The 7,804-nt window shown below is 45.9% G+C and overlaps 1 long non-coding RNA gene across 1 annotated transcript in view; it reads right to left on the bottom strand.

Moving 5' to 3' along the window:
- Window positions 1-3,083: 3,083 nt before the first annotated feature.
- Window positions 3,084-7,804, bottom strand: part of LOC309620217 — a 405,423-nt gene continuing 400,702 nt past the window's right edge. Inside the window, exon 3 of the long non-coding RNA XR_014239462.1 lies at window positions 3,084-3,366. This is a non-coding gene — a long non-coding RNA (uncharacterized lncRNA). The remainder of the gene's footprint in view (window positions 3,367-7,804) is intronic.

Raw genomic sequence — 7,804 nt, 5'->3', positions numbered from 1 at the left:
CCTGAGAATGTCTTTAACGAAGACCCTAATGCTGATCCTACAGAGGCCCTTATACGGCTCCTAAGTCATGCCCTGACACTGTCCCTAACTCAGGCCCTAAAGATAGGCCTCACTTAGGCCCTGTTGCCGTACCTTAGTTAGGCTCTGACGCTGTCCGTACGTGAAGCCCTGACACTGGTCCTGATGAAGGCCCTGACGCTGGTCCTAACTAAGGCCCTGATGCTCTCAAAAACTAAGGTCTTCACCCTATCCCTAGCTCACATCCTGACACTACCACTGGCCTGGAACCTGACTCTGTCCCGAGCTAACGTCCTGCCCCTTATCCTCACCGAAGCCGTAATGCTCTCCCTAACTAAGGCCCAGACTAGTCCTAATTAAGGCCCTGACACTGTCCCTAACTAAGGCCCGGAATCTATCTCTAATATAGGCCCTGCTGCCGGCAATAACTAAAATCCGGACACTATCCTGAGCTAATATCCTGACCCATTTCTAACCAAGGTCCTGACACCGTCCCTAAGGAAGCCCTGTCGCTGTTCCTAAGTGAAGCCCTGAGTCTGTCCCTAACTCAGGCCCAGACACAGTACCTAACTCAGACCCTCAAAATGTCTTTGAGACCCTAATGCTCTTCCTAAGTCATGCCCTGACACTGTCCCTAGCTAAGGCCCTGACGCTAGGTCTTACTCAGGCTCCGTCGCTCTCCCTAAGTCAGGCTCTGATGTTGTCCCTACCTGAAGCCCTGACACTAGCCCTAAGTAAGGCCCTGATACTCTCTGTAAGTAAGGTCTTGACACTATCCCTAGCTCATTTCCTGACACTATTCCTAGACCTTAACCTAACCCTGTCCCTAGCTAATGTCTTGCCTCTTATGCTAACTAAAGTCCTGATGCTCTCCCTAACTAAGGCTCTGAAATTAGTCCCAAGGCCCTGACACTGTCCCTAACTACGGCCTGGATGCTTGTCCTAACTCAGGCCCTCACACTGTCCCTAACTAAGGCCCTGACACTACTCCTTACTCAGTCCCTCACACTGTACCTAGCAAAGGCTCTGATGCTAGTCCTAACTAAGCTCCTGACACTGTCCCTAACTAAGGCCCTGCTGCTGTCGATAACTAAAGTCCTGACTCTATCCTGAGCTAATATCCTGACCTATCTCTTACCAATGTACTGACACTGTCCCTAAGTAAGCCCTGACACTGTCCCTAAATGAGGCCCTGAGGCTGTCCCTAACTAAGGCCCTGACGCCCAGCCTAACTCAGGCCCTCATGCTAGTCCTAACCCTGGCCCTGACATTGTCCCTAACAAAGGCCCTGACCCTATTCTTACCTTAGGCCCTGATGTTTGGTCTAACTCAGGTTCTGACGCTGTCCCTAACTAAGGCCCTGAAGCTGTCCCTAAAGTCAGCCTTGCTGCCGTCAATAACCAATGTGCTGACACTATCCTAAGCTAGTATCTTGATCCATCTCTTACCATGGTCCTGACACTGTCCTGACTAAAGTCCTGATGCCGTCCCAAAGTGTGGCCCTGAGGCTGTCCCTTTGAAGCCCTGTTGCTGTACCTAACTCAGGCCCTGATAATGTCTTTAACTAAGGCCCTGATGCTGATCCTAGCTAAGATCCTGACGCTAGGCCTCACTCAGTCCCTGACTCTGTCCCTAACTCAGGCCCTGACACTTTGCCTAACTCAGGCCCTGACACTTTGCTTAACTCAGGTCCTGACACTTTGCCTAACTCAGGCCCTGACACTTTGCCTAACTCAGGTCCTGGCAATAACTTTAACTAAGACCGTGATGCTGATCCTAACTACAGTCCTGATGCTGGTCCTACGTCATGCCCTGACACTCTCCCCAGCTCAGGATCTGATGCTGTCTGTTATATCTTGGTCTCTCCCTCCCTAATTCCCCGAGGCTTTCCATAACTATAGACCTGACACTGTTTCTAACTAACTGCCTGACTCTGGACCTAACTGATACTGAATAATCAGCCTCTCTGCACCGGTTCTGAATCAAATCTTGAGAACAGTGTTTTGGAAAAATAGAAAAGATTAGTTTTATCACTCTGCCAGCCAATGGAGGACACAGCAGGCTCGTGCCCTCAACAGCTGTGTGTCCCAATGCGGGAGGATTTGGTGTTTTAGAGCGATGGTTCAAGGGTGTGGTTGCTCATAAGGATCAGTGTGTATGCAGGGCCTGCACTCCTTTAATCTGGTCTCAGATAGTTTCTTGATGAGCTCCTCTGGAATGAAGAATGCTAACATCTTCCACTTGTTGGGGGTTTTAGTTCTTTAAGGAGCTCAAAGATATTGTTATGTGTATCCCTTGAGGCAGAAGCAGGACCCTGCCACAAGGCTGCACTACTGTTTCTTGACTCTTCCTCCCTGTCTCTGCATCCCCTCACTTCCCTGATTAGCAACTGTTCGAATTTGCCCTTTGGAACTCAGGGAAGGTCCTGGAGTCTCTAGTCTATTCCCTACAAACAAGTTAGGAGGCACACAGAAAGGCTTCTGTGCCCAGGAGACCACAGAGTCCCTCTCAGTTTCACTCCTCCTCTTCTGGATACTCCTCAATCTTGAGGAGAACAGATTTTTGACAAGAAAAGGAATAATCATTTCAGATTGAGACATTAATCATAAACTTGGCACAGGAACTCGGTTTTCAGGGGACTCGGTTTTAATCCCCACTTCACTTTTATCTTTCCCCACATCCTTCAAGGAACAGGGTGATGACCGCTCTGGCTACTTCTCGCTGAAATGGGGCACAGTTCTGCCTAAATCTAGGGGAATGGATACCAAGTTAGAAATATTTGAGTTCCAAGTCCTGTACCTGAGACTCGTATGATTAAGATCTCAGTCCCTTGGTCCCCCATTTTGGTGCAACCAATCCAGTTAAAATAGGAGGGGTAACAACTGAAATTTTAATAGTAAAAATAGATCTCATTCCCTTAGGAATTCAGGAGAATAAGTCTGAAACCTGGTCTGGAACTGGCACTTCAGAGAGGCTTCGCAGCCAGTTGTCTAATTCTACCTAAGTAGGTTTTAACTTCTGATGTAGTATTCATGTATCCATAACAGGAGTTATTGACCACTACACATATGTCTCATCTTTCTATTAGTATCTGATCTAACGTCATTGTTTGAAATTTAATCATTAAGACAGGACTCCTTGAAAACGTACGGTTGCAGCTACCAGCAGACATTGTTTTGAGAATGGCTAGTGGCATCCTGAGTCTGATATAGCTCAGAAATTCAATTTCAACAATACAGGAACGCGGGGACTTACCTGGTGGTTCAGTGGTTAAGACTTCGCCTTCCAATGCAGGGGGTGCCGGTTTGATCCCTGGGCAGGAAGCTAAGATCCCACATGCCTCGTGGCCTAAAAACCAAGACATGAAACATAAACAATATTGTAACAAATTCAATAGACTTAAAAAATGGTCCACATCCAAAAAAAAAACATAAAAAAAAAACCACAGGAATGCATCTAAATCACATCTACAATGGTCATTTAGTTTTATCTTGGATGTCTGAACCATAGTTACTTTTTGACTGTCAAATGCCTTCCCCTCCTCAATGCCAAAGCAGATGTACAATTCATATCCAAAAGGCCAAAAGACAGGCCACTTTGGTCAGTAAAATTTAAGTTAAACCATGTAGAAGCCAGAGTGACTTCCTCACACCTCAATACGTGAAGAGTTTTTTTCCCTTTTGATTACAAGTCTTTCAATAGAAAGCACTGATGATCAAAATGTCAATCCGTCAGTGCCAGAATGATTCAGCTGTTTGGCCCAGGTGTAGATCATGGCCCTCAGTACTAGGCCACCTTTATATTTGCCTAGTTAATCCACATTGGGGGAATACTGATCAGGTATCATGAACATGCTCAGAGGTATGTTAATGAGAAAACGCTTTATATAGGCCATACATTTTATTATTCATACCCAATTGTCACACAAGCATTGTACATGTGCTTTTAGCAGTAGACGTAAAGCAAACAGTGATACATCATGAGTAATTACATTCTGATAACTTCACTAGGTAATTTTCCTTTCCTCTTAAACATCAGGGCAAAATGAAGCCAACACAGTAACTTCCACAAATACACACTTCAGTACAGAGTTGTCATTTACCCAATTGCTCCAAGTCCTAAGTAGCTTCAGGTGAAGGACTTCCCTGTGTCTGGGAAACACAGATCAAAGCCAGTAACAAAAAAACAAAAACATTATAACCATATTCACCAGTTCACTCAGTAACCAATCCTTTTGTTAACTTTTTATGAAGCCATCCGATTCTCCATTAAGATTTTTCATTTCTTACCCAGTTTGGCATTATGATATGAAATTTATCAGAGACCTGTGCTTGCCAAAAGGTCCTTCACATAGATCTTCTTGAAGATGGAGCAGTTTTGCAAAGTGTTAGAGCACAACAGTAACTATCTATAAATCACATAAAGACTTAAAACGTCATGGTTAAACATTTGATCACAATGTAAATGACAAAAGAAACCATTATTGCTGTGACATACAACATTTAAAAATAACTAGAATTATGACTGATCAAATTTTACCAGGACATACTAGATTTTTAGGAATTCCATGTAATTTAACATACTAATCAAACATTTCTCTCTGAGATGGCTCAAGGGCCTTCTAAAGCATCTCCAAGTTAGCTGGAGATCAGAAGAACTGTTAGAATTGGCCAAACAACACTCATTCACTGAACCAAAGTAAAGAGATTTCAAACAAAAATACAGATCACAGACACAGGCAAAGAAACTCACAAGCTGTCCACAATCAAAAGCAGCATTCCAAGAAAACTTTGGAGGGAGAAACCAAATCCAGGCTTGCCCTAACCCACTTCCAACAAAATCCATCTTAGAAAATCCTGGTCATGCACAACTCTTTCCTCAGTGTTCCCTTTTCACAAATGTCCATCACTTCTGTATCCATCTTATGTTGCCCCTTATTTTTTTCTGCATTCAGACACAACCAGCTCTAGTACAAAGTGACTTTCTTTTCTCTTTGTACCATCAGCCTGTTACCTAGCTGCTCACTTTCTTTATTACGTAGCTTCATAAATGCTTGAACATACAGAACTTCTTCTGTCTTTCTCTTCCTGTGACAAAATAACTAGCTGAAGGATAGTATAGTCATTTAGGCTACCATTCAAAGACCACCTTTCCACATTTTTCAAGAATGTATCCATACACTGGCCAGACAAAATTACAATAGAATTTCATTCTTTTCTTAGTCTTAGGTTTACAACTATAGGTTGACCAGTCTGCCAGGATTTTGCCCATTGGCTATCAGATGGAACTGAAGAAGAAGCACTTCTTATGTCTGAACCATAGAACACTCAAATGCGGGCTAAGAACAAAACAAAATCCTAACCACCAATGGAAGCCTCAAACCAAAGGAACCAGAAACCAAACAGAAACCAAAAACCAAACAGCACAAGACTCAAATCAGCTTCCAAGTCTCAACTTAGCCTGTGACCTCTGTCCAAGTGGTGCACCTTCCAAATGAGATTTCCTGGAATGAAAAGTCACCCAAATGGGAACCAAGGTTCCCCCAAATGTACAGGGCTAAAAGGACCTCAGAGTGCCTGCCAGGGGAGTTACCACATGCTGGCTGAGGTGTTGCAACATCCCAAATGCTATTTTTCTGGTTCCCCCAAATAACCCCTTGGAGTAGGTCCTGACACCGTCCCTAAGAAAGCCCTGTTGCTGTCTCTAAGTGAAGACCTGAGGCTGTCCGTAACTCAGTCCCTGAAGCTATGCCTAACTGAGGCCTTGACACTGTGACTAACTCAGGCCCTGATCATGTCTTTAACTAAGACCCTAATGCTGATGCAACAAAGGCCGTGATGCTGCTCCTAAGTCATGCCCTGAGAGTGTCCCCAGCTAAGGGCCTGACACTAGACCTCACTCAGGCCCTGTCGCTCTCCCAGAGTCAGGCACTGACGCTGTCCCTACCTGAAGCCATGATACTGGTTCTAAATAAGGCCCTGATACTCTCAGTGACTAAGGTCTTGACACTATCCCTAGGTCATTTCCTAACACGATCCCTGGACTTTACCCTAACCCTGTCCCTAGCAAATGTCCTGTCTCTTATGCTAACTGAAGCCCTTATGCTGTGCCTAACTCAGGCCCTGAATTTAGTCCCAAGGCCGTGACACTGTCCCTAACTAAGGCCTAGATGCTCATCCTAAATCTGGCCCAGAACTGTCCCTAACTAATGCCTTAACACTATTCCTAACTCAGGCCCTGACACGGTACCTAACAGAGGCTCTGATGCTAGTCCTAACGCAGGCCCTGACACTGTCTCTAACTAAGGCCCTGCTGCCGTCAATATCTAAAGTCCTGACATTATCCTGAGCTAATATCCTCACCCATGTCTTACTAAGGTCCTGAAACTGTCCCAAAGTAAGCCCTGACGCTGTCCCTAAGTGAGGCCCTGAGGCTGTCCCTAAAAGAGGCCCTGAGAATGTCTTTAACGAAGACCCGAATGCTGATCCTACAGAGGCCCTTATGCTGCTCCTAAGTCATGCCCTGACACTGTCCCTAGGTAAGGTCCTGATGCTAGGCCTCACTCAGGCCCTGTCGCTCTCCCTACGTCAGGCTCTGACGCTATCCCTACCTGAAGCCCTGACATTGGTCCTAAATTAGGCCCTGATGCCCTAAGTAACTAAGCTCTTGACACTATCCCTAGGTCATGTCCTGACACTATCCCTAGACCTTAACCTAATCTTGTCTTTAGGTAATGTCGAGCCTCCTATACTAACTAAATCCCTGACGCTGTCCGTAACTAAGGCCCTGACACTACACCTAACTCAGTCCCTGACACTGTCCCTAAGGTCCTGACACTACTCCTCACTCAGTCTCTGACACTGTACCTAACAAAGGCTCTGACGTTAGTCCTAACTCAGGCCCTGGCGCTGTCTCTAACTAAGGCCCTGCTGCCGTCAATATCTAAAGTCCTGACATTATCCTGAGCTAATATCCTGACTGATGTCTTACCAAGGTCCTGAAACTGTCCCAAAGTAAGCCCTGAGGCTGTCCCTAAGTGAGGCCCTGAGGCTGTCCCTAACAGAGGCCCTGATGTCTTTAACGAATACCCTAATGCTGATCCTACAGAGGCCCTTATACTGCTCCTAAGTCATGCCCTGACACTGTCCCTAACTCAGGCCCTAAAGATAGGCCTCACTTAAGCCCTGTTGCTGTACCTTAGTTAGGCTCTGACACTGTCCGTTCGTGAAGCCCCGACACTGGTCCTGATTAAGGCCCTGACGCTGGTCCTAACTAAGGCCCTGATGTTCTCAATAACTAAGGTCTTCACCCTATCCCTAGCTCACATTCTGACACTACCACTGGCCTGGAACCTGACTCTGTCCCGAGCTAACGTCCTGCCCCTTATCCTCACCGAAGCCGTAATGCTCTCCATAACTAAGGCCCAGACTAGTCCTAATTAAGGCCCTGACACTGTCCCTAACTAAGGCCCGGAATCTATCTCTAATATAGGCCCTGCTGCCGGCAATAACTAAAACCCTGACACTATCCTGAGCTAATATCCTGACCCATCTCTAACCAAGGTCCTGACACCGTCCCTAAGAAAGCCCTGTCGCTGTCCCTAACTCAGGCCCTCAAACTATCCCTAATTGAGGCCTTGACACTGTGACTAACTCAGGCCCTGATCATGTCTAAAGATACCCTAATGCTTATTCAGCCAAGGCCCTGATGCTGCTACTTAGTCATGACCTGACAGGGTCCCCAGCTAAGGCCCTGATGCTAGGCCTCACTCAGTACTTGTCACTCT

This window comes from Balaenoptera borealis (genome assembly GCF_965194805.1).
Source record: "Balaenoptera borealis genome assembly, chromosome: X".
In the NCBI taxonomy this organism is placed as follows: Eukaryota; Metazoa; Chordata; class Mammalia; order Artiodactyla; family Balaenopteridae; genus Balaenoptera; species Balaenoptera borealis.
This window is presented reverse-complemented; position numbering and strand designations above follow the sequence as displayed.